This window comes from Ailuropoda melanoleuca, chromosome 2 (assembly GCF_002007445.2).
Source record: "Ailuropoda melanoleuca isolate Jingjing chromosome 2, ASM200744v2, whole genome shotgun sequence".
In the NCBI taxonomy this organism is placed as follows: domain Eukaryota; kingdom Metazoa; phylum Chordata; class Mammalia; order Carnivora; family Ursidae; genus Ailuropoda; species Ailuropoda melanoleuca.
Genome location: NC_048219.1, coordinates 169,574,738 through 169,588,916, shown reverse-complemented (window position 1 = coordinate 169,588,916; position 14,179 = coordinate 169,574,738). Strand labels below are relative to the sequence as shown.

At 41.9% G+C, this 14,179-nt stretch overlaps 1 protein-coding gene and 1 non-coding gene across 2 annotated transcripts in view; one reads left to right on the top strand and one right to left on the bottom strand.

Annotated features, from left to right (window-relative positions):
- PARD3B (par-3 family cell polarity regulator beta) overlaps positions 1-14,179 on the bottom strand; it is a 1,011,045-nt gene that overhangs the window by 60,981 nt on the left and 935,885 nt on the right. The window lies entirely within an intron of this gene.
- Positions 366-522, top strand: LOC117801281. The gene has a single exon (XR_004623795.1). It is a non-coding gene; the product is annotated as a small nucleolar RNA SNORA62/SNORA6 family (small nucleolar RNA).

Here is a 14,179-nt window from a genome sequence, read left to right as displayed (position 1 = left end):
CATCAGCCCAGTCAATCTTCCCAATAACCCCAAAGTTTGTCCTGTTTTTCAAATGAGAAAACTAAGTAGTTGCCCAAAGTCATATAGCTAGTGCATGGAAAATCTGAGACAAAGATCAGGTCTATGTGACCCCAGAGTTCAAGCTCTGGAGATACAACTATGGGCCACATCTTGGTAGAGCTCATATGCCATGCCAAGGATCTTGGTTTTATGTGATGATGAAGTCATCGAGAATGACTATGATAAGTGATGGGACATATTTACAGGTTAGAGAGGTTATTCCTGCCATAGTGTAGATGTTCCAGTTATAGTTTGGGCCAGAGATAATGAAGGCCTAACCTAGGGGATATACAAAAGAAAAAAGGCCCACATATTTTGAGAGCTTGGAGTGAGGCCACTGGCTGGCCAATGAACTCACAAGTGTAGGTAGCATGCTACGTGAGGGGTGAGTCTTCCGCTGACACCACAAGGGTCTGATTTTGGCCCTATGAGTGGAGTTTGATAGTAATTCTTGCTACCAGTATAATTCAAATGTCAGAGCTTTAAGGAAAAATGAAAACATTTTCAAATGGCCTGTGTTGTCTTCTGCTTTTTTCCATACTTCTTAACTGCCTGGGCCTCTTAGGTATTACTGGGCCTTTCTGCTTTCAGAGCAACTTGATGAATCCTGCTAAAATGGAGCTCACTCCAGTGGGTCTGCTGTGGTAGACGCTGGCCCGGGAAGTTCTGCTCATGCGTAGCACCATTTCCTGTGAACACTCATGGGAGGTCATGCCTGATGTCTACTTCTACAGAGGTCCTGAAGAGAGTGAAAAGGAAGAGCAGGCCGCTGCTGAGAAGGTTGTGACCAAGGAGGAATTTCAGGGTGAATGGACTGTCCAGCTCCTAGACTCACTGCTATTCAACCTGACGTCACAGACTGGTCTGAGGCGAGCAGGGGTCCTCTGTGCCTCGTCAGCAGTTCCCTACTGAGGGCTGGAGCTCAGCCGGCCACTGAAGACTGGTCCACAGCTCTCACTGCTCAGGCCACCGAATGGGTAGGAGCAACCACTGAGTGGTCTTAAGCTGCTGGATCACAGAGGCAAACTATAGGGAAATTAGGTTGATGGAAAATAAACAGCTTCTTAAAAAAAAAGATAAAGGCAAGGGATTAATACAAGAATGTTAAGGGGGACAGGTTCAGGAGGACTGACNATCACAGAGGCAAACTATAGGGAAATTAGGTTGATGGAAAATAAACAGTTTCAAAAAAAAAGATAAAGGCAAGGGATTAATACAAGAATGTTAAGGGGGACAGGTTCAGGAGGACTGACTGAGGATAGAATAATGTACAATTTTCTGAGCTTAGCAACTAGGTGGGCTTGGTAACCATCACCAAGATGGGAATAAGGAAGGACCAGATTTAGGAGCAAGGGTAGCGGTGGGAGGCGGGCATACTTAGGTATATTGAGCTTGAATGGGACATCTGATGGTGATGTCTGACAGATAAGTAAGTGTAAAAGTATGCAACTTTGAAGCCTGGGCTAGAGATGGAGAATTAGGAAATACCCAGCCTATGGATGGTGCCTAAAACCTTGGGAAATAACTAGAATGCCCAGGGAGAATCTGTAGACACAGAATGGAAGAAAGGATGTGCAATGGAAACAGAGAAGAATACCAACAATACTCTTAGGAACACTGTCATTTAAGGGGCAGACGAACACAAGTTGAACTCAAGAGGAAAGCTGAGGAGGTCTAGACCAGTAGTTGGTCTGGAAGAGAACTAGGAGACGGTGTTGTAGAAATCAAGAGAAAAGCATTCCATGAAGGAAAGTGTGGCCAACAGTGTCAAAAGCAGTCAAGCACTGCAGTAAGAAAAGGTCTATGGTCAACATGATGTGCTGGTGTGCTTTTACCCAAACCTCCCTCCTTGCAGAGCATCACCCTGAGCTACAGGGCTTGGAAAGCTAGACCTGCCTTTCCCAGAATGCCCTGGTAGTCAGTGTACGGGTCTGATTTAAGTTGGGCCATTGAGGAAGTGGCCACACTTCCAATGTTTATTCTGACAACAATGACTAAAAATGTGTTTGGTTTCCTTGGCAGTTTTAGCAGATGTGTCATTTCAAGTTTCTGGGATGGAGTGTAGCTTTCATAGCTAGCTTTGGAGTTGGCAGCACTAAAGATGGTTTCCTGATTATGGCACTTTCCTAATTATGGTGGTTCCTGATACAGGCATTGATGTGTGGCTCTGGAGCCAAAAGCTTTCTTATAGAAGTGGCAGCAGCTCCCTTGGTAGCCTGGTTCTGTAGCATGGCTTGAGAAATCATTCCTGAAAGCTTAGCCAAGATTATGTTTCTTTAGCTGTTCTTAAAATTCTGTAAGCCCATTAGCATGGTATAATAAATTCGTTCCTGCTTAAACCAGCTAGAGTGGATACTGTTCTCTGTAACTCAACAGTGACTAAGGTAAGCTCTGCAGAAGTATCTGTGGGAATTGGCAATGAGATGGTGATTGATGCTTTATTGAGAGTGATTTCTGTGGATTGACGGGGAGAGAAGGCAGGACTCCACAGTATTGAAAATCTTTATCGCTTTCCCCCCAAAAAGAAAAAAAAAAACCCAAAACAACCAAAACCAAACACTGGTTGCACTGTCTTATGCTATCATGCTGAGAAAATAAGATTAATACTTTCAAGTAAATAAACATTTGTTAGTGTGTCCTAAGTGGAGTCGTGTGCTATGTACTCTAAAACATACAGATGAGAAAAAGTCCTCTCCCTCAGGGCCAGGGCGTTAGTTAATGGAAATTATGGGAATAAATCTGTGTTCCATTATTTAAAAACACGTTGAACTGATTTTTCTTCCTAAATCATCAAAAGACCTCTGTTAACATTTTTAATATATACATATTTTAATGGCATACAGTTTTTCCCCCCAACTATTTATTATTGGCATTTTGCTGTGCTACCAGATATAGTTCACAAACATAAATTTTAATAGCTACATAACATCCCATTTATGGATAAATCATAATTTATTTAATCTCCTCCTGTAGCTTGATCAACTTTTATATCCCAATCAGAAATAGTGGCAATACAGATGATTGTGTCGGGTACCAAGATTCTTTTTTTTTTTTTTTTTAAGATTTATTTACTTATTTGACAGAGATAGAGACAGCCAGTGAGAGAGGGAACACAAGCTGGGAGAGTGGGAGAGGAAGAAGCAGGTTCATAGCGGAAGAGCCTGATGTGGGGCTCGATCCCACAACGCCGGGATCACGCCCTGAGCCGAAGGCAGACGCTTAACCGCTGTGCCACCCAGGCGCCCTGGGTACCAAGATTCTTACAAATAGCTGTGAATTGAGGGTAGGAAATTGCGGATAGAGGATTGCCAAAGAGAAACTAATTATAAGTTGTAGCTAGGTCCTTAGGCGGTCAGGCCACTTTAGGAGGGAGCGAGGGGAAAGAGAACAGGCACAAGCATTTGTAAACTCATTTCTCATTTTGCTCAGTGTGCAGTAAGACTCAGAAATGTTCCTGCTTCCAGCACTCCTTATTAGGTAATTTCCCTCATCATAAAAAAAATAAGGTCAGCGGCTTTGATCCAATTAATTTTTTTAAAGAAGCCCTTTATCTCACTTGGTATCATGCAGGTTTTTTTTTTTTAATGTAATGACCTAAATATATGTCTGATAGAAATCATTTTGACTTAAGCCATAAGAGAAACCTAGTCTTTTCCAAAACAATGTCATGTTAGAACTTATACTTGGATTTGGGGCATATTCATCTTTTTCTACTACTAAAGCTCAGGGAGAGAAACTTCAGAGAGCTTATTCAAAAACAACTTGAGAGGCTCCTGCTTGGTGTGCCTTGCAGTGGAGATCCTGTTTGGCTGGCATATGACAGCCTGTGATGGCCTATCAGGAGGGTCTGGTGTATGAGGAAGGTTGAATTAAGATGTTTTTAGTCCATGGGAGTTCTCCCAATTTCATTCACTGAATGCCTGCTGCTGGCTGGGATGTTAAGAGCCTTGTTAATATAAAGCTATTAGTCTTTTCTCTACAAAAGCAAGGAGCTTGCTGGTTACATTCAGGGTTCCTTAAATTAGTATGTATTTCTAGCCCTGCATTGCTGGAATCAGCAGTTTCACAAAGCAATATACTAAAGAGGCCATTTAACCCCCGATTTCTCCCATTTGCAGATTAATGGCAGAGGGGAAGATTTAATGCCCATTCAAACATGTTTTAACAATTCATTACAAATAAAAGAATAAATCACACAAGATTTTTTGCAAATGTCTGATGATAAAAAGTGGAAACAATTCAAAATTAACATGTTTCCCAGTTCCCACAGGTTGGGACACATTTTTGCCAATGTTGTCATTTATGTCCCTTAAGTCAATTTTCCTGAGGAAATTTAAACGCTGCTGTGACGGAAACGCGCTGTGAAGTTGGAATCCAGCTGATTCACGTCTACACAACATCCTCATTTACAAATAGGCCCTACTTGGATCCATTACACAGAAGTGTGTTTCATGCTGCCAGACCCATCATAAGATTAAGATGCAAAGTATAAAAATTTAGATGCCATTTTAGGAAACACGCCTTTCATTTCAAGTTGGTAACATGACAGATATTTTTGAGCAGTTTCCAGAAGCTTTCTTTTAATTACATTCCTCTTAACTTAGCTATAGATCTGGCTCGAAGAGTTTCTGAAGGAATCAACATGATGAAAATGTCTAAAAAAGTTAGGAACTTGTCTTTGAGCAGCTTCTAATATGAAGACATTCTGCTGAAATGCTACATATTTGGAGCGAAACTCACCATACTTCACTTAAACAAAAAGAAACTAATCAAAATAGGTTGTAAATGATTTCTCTTTGGCAATGTGAAGTATATTATGCTGGAGATATGTATTTAGAAATATGCTACTAGAGAAGCAAAAGTACACACACTCTTTCAAACCATTATTTCTGAAGTGTTTATTTTCTCTAATTTAATTTCAGTAATTTTGTCAAATAACTGGGTATTCAGTTTATAGACTAGTTTAGAACATCTGCTAGTTTAGAAAATTCGGCAAATAAAAATATTTTAAAAATAACTCTTGGGGAAGCCTTTTAACCATTCTGTGCCTATATGAAAACGCTGGAGTGAAAATAAGTCCTTAAAGTCCCTTCTAACTTATGTACATTTATAAAAGTTATCTTGCATATAGTTTCCACATTATGCTAACGGCTTCCACCTCATTAATATGGTAACTCTACGTCTGAAACACAATTATTTTAAAGCTGAATGACAAAGACAGCAAAGTAATCTGCAACATTATAAAATTATAACACATTTATTGGGATTTCAGCATTCGATCTTATGCTAGCATGACCCAAGTACTAGTCGTATGTACACCGGGCCATGGCATCTTGATAACCTGAATTATCTCTCTTCTGATTGTCTTCAGAGAAAATAAAATCAGAACTCTCCTGCCCAGCTCTGTTTGTGCCTGGGCCTAAGATACAGTTACCATAGAAACTATGATTATGGATACAATTTTACAAATTTGGCTTCATCCGTCAGATGCACTTTGCATGTGAGTGTGTGTGCGTGTGTGTGTGTGCACATGTGCATACGTGTCTTGCCAGTGAGTGTGAAGAGCACGCTCTGGCTCTACATCTTTAATTAAAGAGCCAGACACCATCTCATTTCCTCTGCCCATCTGTCTACCTACCAATAGAGATACTGCGACACTGGCTGAAATCTAGACTTTGACTTGAGAGAAGACAATTCCTGATGAAAAGAAGGAAGGGAAGGTATCAGAAAAAGCATCCCCTAATAAATCTGTTTCCCTGTCCTATATTTTCCAGGGATGGAGTAAGCAGGAATTTAGTGGCGTCTCAGTCAATAACATTAATCACCAGCTGCTAGTTTCCAGTATTTACTGAATTTGGTTTTGACTCGTGTCTTGGATGTAATATGTGAATTATTTATGTCTCTGCTGTTTTATTTTTCTTAATTTATTTTTTAAAAACATTTTATCTATCTATTTATTTAGAGCATGAGCAGGGAGGGGTGGAGGTGGAGGGAGACTGAGAGAGAGAATCTCAAGCAGACTACATGCTGAGCACGGAACCTGATGTGGGGCTTGATCCCACAGCCCTGAGATCATGACCTGAGCCTAAATCGGGAGTCAGATGCTCAATCAACTGAGCCACCTGGGCGGCCCTGTTTTATTCTTATTATACTCTGTGACAGTCAGTGTTCTTTACCCATTCTAAAAGAAAAAAGTTAACCCTAAAAATATGCCAGATCTTACAATGATGTAACAGTTTATTCATATTGTTTCCTATGAGTTCATACTATCTCTTTTAATTAATAGGTCTTATAAAGGATATTTAGCGACAAAAATTCTCTAGCATACTTAAAATATACTTGCATTTATAAAGACTAAACAATGTAAACATAATGTAAAGTTTCAAGCTTTTCAGAATGTTTTCTTTTCTTAGTTCAGTCCATGGGCCGGTTCCAGTCACTCCCATTACTAGAAAAACATGAGTAGAACGAAATGACTTTCTGTGACACTGTGCAATCAGTATCACGAGCTAGAATTAAAGCTATCATTTCCATTTCTGCCTCATGTTACACATGAGAGAAGGAGAGTTCAGATAAAGCTGAAGCAATGTGCCAAAGGTTCATACAGTGGCAAGGCCAAAACATGAACTCAGTCTCGCTCTCAATGCCACCTCATACGTTGGTAGTGATCATTCCAGTTACTGTGGCTCTATTTCCTAAACAAAGAACGGACACATAAGACTTGAATGTTCAGATGAGCTCATGGTGGCATGGGATGGGATATGGGAAACTGTGACAGTCTGTAAGCATTTTGCATGGGGTCATGGTCATCAGAGCCAGACCACTGAACTCCAGTTGCCTGGCGACAGTTATTACATAGAGCTGGAGGCATGGATATATGTCTGTATGTTAACTTTCGGTACAGCAAAAGTAATTTTTAGTAAAAAATTACGTTTTATAAACAAGAACAGACTGTATAACGTACAGTTTTTTTCAGTATTCATGCACGATGTCAGTCTATTACTTTGGTTTGCACAAGACGAGCGAGCTTCATTGGAGTTGGGACAATTTCGCTTTCTTGAGCCATTGCATTCTCAAAGCCTGACATATCACCTTGTTCATGAATATTTACTGAGTCAATAAAACAGAAGTCTCACGCATCTACTCAGTGGCACTTAACAGACAGAATCAGCTTCCATAATGGCTAGCTATCTTTTTGAACATGACCTGTTAAATAGCACATGTATCATCAACATTTTTTTAAGGAGGTTTTATGGCATCTGTCCCACGGTTAGGTCTTGTTAAGACTTCCATTCTCAAGCTCTTTTGTTTACATAGTTCTGATTTTTCCCTTTCCCTTAAAAATAATTTTTAAAACATACATTCTAACAATTTAGATTTAAACTTGGATCTGGTGTATAAATCAAAACTGTTAGGAACCTCGACTGTGTAATTGCATAGAGTGAGGGAAGACTCCTGAGAGCTGAAAAGAATAGTAGCGTAGTAGGAGAACCTTACGTGGTAGGACAGATTGTTGGGTCCGCTGGGCACAGCTACCATGGATCTGAAGAGTAACCGCAGGGTGTAACACCCGCTGGAATCACAGAGTAACCTGACCCACGCTACTGCTCATGCTGCGGTCACACACGTTAGTCTGAAGTGTGTATTAGCCAAATTAGTCTGTAACTGACTACTGCATCAGCAGAGTTCAAGTTCCAGAAAGATGAATGAAGACAAGAGCAGGAGAAAGAGAGAATTAAACAGATGACATTCTGAAAATCCATGTTCTTGTGTCAAAACCTGGTTTGAAAAAACAAACCAAACCCCCACATCCATTTAATGACTCTTTTTTGTTTTTTTAAAGATTTATTTATTTATTTGAGAGAGACAGAGAGAGAGAGAGAGAAAGAAGCGGGGGGGGTGGGGGAGGAGAAACAGACTCCCCGCTGAGCAGAGAGCCCAACACGGGGTTCCATCCCAGTACCCTGGGATCATGACCTGAGCCGAAGGCAGATGCTTCACCAACTGAGCCACCCAGATGCCCCATTTAATGATTTTCTATTAACTAGTAGATAAAAGTTTTCAGTAACCTGCAGCGACCGAACTTTCCAGCTTTATCTCATCCCTCTCACACATGTTCGATGACTCAATCCCGCTGGATATTTGATAGCCCTCAACATGTGCTTTGGTGCCTGGGCCAGAAGGCTCGCTCCTGTAGCTCCGGTAACGCTTCCTGGGGTCAGGTCGGTGCCCTAAACATATCAAGGGCTCTATAAATGCTTATCATGTGAATGAATAAAGCAACAAATGTTGCTCCGATTGGTAGCATTTATGGCTGTGAGGGGACAAGAACAGGCAAAAGTAGGAGTAAATAAGAAAAACAGATTCTGTAGAAGGCAGTGAGAACATCAAAACACTGGTGAACAGAGAAGGGAGCCTCAAAAGGGGGTGTAGATGGAAAGAGAAATAAAACCCCCAAGAAACAGAGAAGCATTGCAAAAGAGAAAGGGAGCAACTGAGTGAAAATAAGCTAGGCTATTGCAATCTGTTCTAATTCTTACTATACAGGTAATTCCTGTCCTAAGTATCCCTCCATTAATCAAACTCTTGGATCATTCAGGACACTCCCTACCTTTACCAGGCTGGCAATACAATTGTGCTCCTCCGATGAGATGTATATATAGCATCTTGCTCTCAAAGTCTTGAAAATGTGAGTTTCTTAAAGTCAACATTTAAAGTTGGATTTGATATAATCATTTAATTGGGCATTGATTCATCTACACAGAGCTCATTACTGAATTCTTCAATTTCACCAACAAAATTCCCTTCCAAATTATCTTTTATCTAGAAGCTGGAAGTCCAAGTGCTCTGAAAAGTTTGCCAAATAAAAAGCTTTTAGGTTTCTAGTGCTGGCTGGACACAAACCCGTGGAAGAGTGTTGAAGAATAATGCCTGCCTGCCAACTGCCAGATATGATTGCTTTTCGCATAATTAATGTCATTCTTGCTGTTCGAGTACCATTCCCATCCTCTAATAATTTCCATTAATAGAGGAAGTTTCTGCAATAATTTTTGCATCCTGAACAACCACCGTGGCTTCTATAGACCTTTTAATCAAAATAATGGCAATGAGTGAAAAGGGGATGGTTAGAGATATTACTGTAACCCTGGGTTGCATTTGCTTCATCATTGTTTTCAATCTCCAAAAACTGTCCGAAGAGCTCATCGTGTTATTATGTCAATTAGACCTTGGTGCTTTGATTTCAATAGCACTGAACTATACGAATAGCACGAAGAGAAAAGTGCATAAAGCGAGTATATTAGGCAATCCATCTACCCCCAAAAATGCTAAAAGAGAGTAATTTTTAAAAAGCAACAACAAAAGATGAGCAGATGCAAATATAAGCTCAAGTCCTGTAAAATATGATAATTGTATAATACTTCAAGCTGAAGCTTCCAGAAGCGGAAGTGATAGACCAGCTGCAAATCATACCCCTAAACCTGCCAATTCACACTGTTTTTATTATGATGTTGCAAAATCAAGAACTCTGCTCAGGATATAAAATTATGCAAATATACCGAGAGCAACAACAACAACAACAAAAATCAGCCCGAGTTTCTCACATGAGCCAAGAAGTGGATGTAGCATAACGGCACAGCAGCCGTCTCCCCTACCAGGGAGGGACACCAGAGCTGTGGCTAACGGCTTCTAGAAACCCCGTCCCGGACTTACCCTCTAAGCTGTGTACTGATACTTGAATGAAGAAGTTCGGGCGCGAGGAGACCAGTGCTGAGAGTCTCCCCTCTGTCCTGAGCAGGTTTGCAAATAGCGAGTATACATCAAAGCCTCGCTCTTCTCTGCCCCAAGATGCTTTGAAAAAAACGTCACCTGAGTCACATCTAACCTCAGTCAGCCTCGTCTGTGAAGTCCACCCAGCAGGGATCTCCTGATGCCACTTGAGCAGGAAGCATGTGCTCTGCACAGTGACCGGGGGGTGAGGAGGTGGCTTCCGGTTTGGAGGCTGTGTGCAGTGACATGCTTAAACCTCGCGAGCCAGGTCCCTATGTTCCTGAGGAGATAGTACAGAAACAGTGCTTGTGCATGGGTCTTAATAGCCATTGTGAAAATAAATCACAGCTGGTCATCGATTATAACAGCTGTGCTTCCACTTGGTGCAAAATCTGGTGGGGATGCAGGCGAGGACAGGGCCACGAGCACGGGCTGGCTTCGGGGCCTGGATGCATGGGCACCTAACCATGCAGCTGGCAGGGGGTGCACAGCCGTGTTCCAGACGCTGACCCCTAAGGAGTCAATACCAATTTGCAAACTGTCATTTCTAAAATGTGCTCACTGTCTAGTTCCTGCATGCATATAGGATGAACGGTATGTCACCACATACTATACTCACAAAGGATGTCACAATGATTGAAGTCTGGGCTCCTACATCATCTGATGCATCCATGCCATGCCTTGACCAGGAAAAAGGTGGGTATTGTAAATTCCTTGTAAGGCTCTTTTGTTCAAAGAGGGAGGCATAAGGGTCAGATGATCCTAAAGGGCACCACCATTCCTACAGAGCCCCGGGTCCCTCCATCCTGACTGGAAACTGACTCGCATGCAGTTTCTTTCTTTCTTTCTTTCTTTTTTTTTTTTAAAAAGATTTTATTTATTTGACGGAGAGAGAGACAGCCATAGAGAGAGGGAACACAAGCAGGGGGAGTGGGAGAGGAAGAAGCAGGCTCATAGCGGAGAAGCCTGATGCGGGGCTCGATCCCAGGGACCTGGGATCACGCCCTGAGCCGAAGACAGACGCCCAACGGCTGAGCCACCCAGGCGCCCCTCATGCAGAGTTTCTAACTGGACACTGAGTGGCACGTCCTCTGGCCCACACCCAGGGCTGGCACTGCGGTGAGGGGCGCTTACTCCAGATGAGACTGGCTGGGCTCTCATCACCCACCCGCTGTGTAACCTTGAGCAAGGTCACTTCTGAGCCTGGGCTTCTCACCTCATTAATCTCAGTTTTCTTTATGAATGTGGTGAATAATAGTACTCACCTTGGATGGGTGTTGTGTGGCTTAAACGGTCTGATGCACGTAAACTACAATGTATCATGCACACAGAGTGTACTCATATGTTCAGTAAATCTGAGTCGTGGCCAATGCTGCTGTAGTTACATGGGATCTGATCTTTCTTTTAGGAAGGAAAACACCTGCAGAGAATTTTTTCCTGTCCTGTAGAGTTTATTTCTATGAACCTCTGCCCAGCCCTGGCTAAGCCAATGGAAGCTTCTTCGGTGATAGTGATCTAAAAACAGTCCTGGGAAAGAGAGTGAAGAGAGAGAAAAAAAGGGGGGGTGGGGGGAGAGGGAGAGAGAAGAGAGGGAAGGAGGGAGGAAGAAAGAGAAAGAGAGAGACAGGGAAGGGCCAAGGGAGGGGAAGAGAGAGAGAGAGAGGAAAGGAGGGAGGGAAAGAGGCATAGAGAAGGGGGGGAGGGAGAGGGGAGGGGAAGAGAGAGAATTCTTACTTTAATAAAAAAGCCTATTTATTTATTTACAAGATGAATGGCTGGAATGATATGACATATTTAAAAGATGATGTATGCATTCATATGTCTGTGTATACACACGTATGCCTGTGTATGTATGTGTAATGCAGGGATAAGGATATGGATTTATGCAGACACATAGACACACAATCATCTTACTGCATTTACAGAAACCCTTCAACGCCTAGAATAAAGTTGAAATTCCCAAACGTGACATCCACAGCTTTCACTGTGGTCATCATCGTTGTCATCCTCCTTGCCTCCCCCATCTCTGCAGCCACATTCCCTGCCACTTCACCCTGCACACACCTTCCCAACCATCGTTCCTTTCCTGACCCCCACGTACCTGCTCACTTTCTTGTCCTGCTCAGCTCCTCCTCTGCCTTTCCCATCACCACCCTGGGAAACTCTTCCGACAGAACTATTCACCTCCTATTTTCTGAGAACCTAGAGTATATATTTTAAATACTTACTGAGAGTGTTACCTTATAATGATCTTTTATAACGGTATTTATTAACACTTGTTGTCCAGCATGTTTCATGCTCAGTAAATGCCAGATGATTAAAAGAATGAACGATTTAAATGAAAAAAGTAATCTTGAAGGTGAGATGTAACACAGGCAAGCAGAGAAACACATGATCCTATGCTAACCAGAGAAAACAAACTTGAATTAACCTGGCTGGCCTACCTCAAGAGGCTATTCACAACTGAATACAGTGCTCTGATCATGGGGAACATTAATCCACTGCATGGAGTGAAGTCAAGAAACAATCCTCATTGTGATTTAGGCATGTAACAGTACGGACGTGAAGTGTGCATTTTATTACATCATTGAACTGTTGGACCAAATATAAGTATCAGTACCCCTGCTGACTTATTGGGTCCCTCCCCAGGGCAGAAGGGGCTCCGTGCACAGGTAGGAAGTGAGGCAACTTTCACCTGCTGACCTCAATCATTCTGTTAGAAGTCCTACCACACTCTTTCGGTGGCTCTTCCTAAGTGAGTACGATCCAGGTTTAGAGCTGCATTGTGGTAGAAGGCCCTAGTGCATTTCTTTCAGAAAGGCCAAGATTCAGAGTCTGAAGGGAAGCATCATGTAGCAGGAGGGCAGCAGACAGGAGAAAGAAAAAGAAAAAAAGAAAAAAAAAAAGGAAAGAAACCAAGACTCGGCATGATTCTCTCTAGGTAAAGAAACAAAATTCCAACTTCGGCAGCTAAGCATTTGAAACGCTAGTTGAGTGTCATTTAGGTGGCTTCCCATATTTCAGAAGAAAAACGTGTATCTACTTAATTGAGGAAGTACTTCTCGCGCCCCAGCACAGTATGAAGTTTGAGCAGAAATCAGCACCTGTTTATTATCCACGACAGCTTTGTACTGTTTCTGTGGGCTCAGTTTCTGTGGCCTCAGTATAAATCGTGAGGTGATTTATAAACTTTAGTCTAATTCTTCTAACATCCCTCAGATGTAGGCAAAAGGATAAACAGGGATCTCGACTCATCAATTTAATGAAATTAAGAAAGTGAAAATTTAGGATGAATTTTACAAGGAACTTACTAGAGTGTAATCCATTAGGATGAAGGATAATTTCCCAAGGGGGGGTTGATCTGTATGTTAGAAAATGTATAACGCCCATTCATAATGTGTTTGTGACAGACGTAATGCCATGTCCATCTATAAATCAGATTTGCCTTCTGTGCAAAGCCCCAGAGTCCTTCCTACTGAAGGCTATCCTCATGGGCACTGACCTGAGAGGATTTAAAATCCAAAGGGTCCAATTACTAAAAATCCTCCATCATATAATTGGACTTTGGTATGGAAAATAACACCAGTATTAATCCAAGTCACTTGGAAGGAAGTAGAGAGAGTTTCATCTCCCGATTCTGTCAACTGGTCCAACATAGTCGAGGGACTGGGTCTCTTTGAGCATCTCCCCCAAGGGCCATGAGAAACTCACTTTTACTCTGCAGACAGCAAAACGACATAAATTATGCTAGCAATCCACAAATGAGTTACTGACCATATGAGGAACACTGAATTTAAGCTTTGGAAGTTCACGGGGGAAACATCATTTTCAATTTGAGGGTCATCCACTGGGAGGAACTCATCCAAACAAAGAATAAGTAGAATCATCTGTCCTTAGGAACAGAGACCAGAGACCATAACTCAAGGAGGGGCAAAATGCGAGTGGAAGCAGGAGAACTCAATGCTTTGGAAGGAATAGGCATGGAGCCCTTTTCATGCCATTCCTGGAAACACAGGAGCATGTGGTTTGAAAGTTAACCAAGCCGTTTCTTTAAAAACTCAAAATCCAATTCAGCATGCAACATTTTCAATGGTGCACAACTCAGTTACCAGCCACCACACTCACTCCACCTTGCCCTTCTTACTCAATGGGAATTCAAGTACCTGCCCAGAGTAAATACCTTTAAAAATCCCCCATATAAAAGATATTCATGAAAAACAAACTGCAAGAACCTACAAAAAAGAGAAAAATCTTATTAAAGGTTTTTAGGTCCACTCCAATTTTCATTAGGCTTCTGCCGAGTTTTTACTAGACTCACCCTGATTGCTCCTCAACCTCCCTTTGTGGTTAA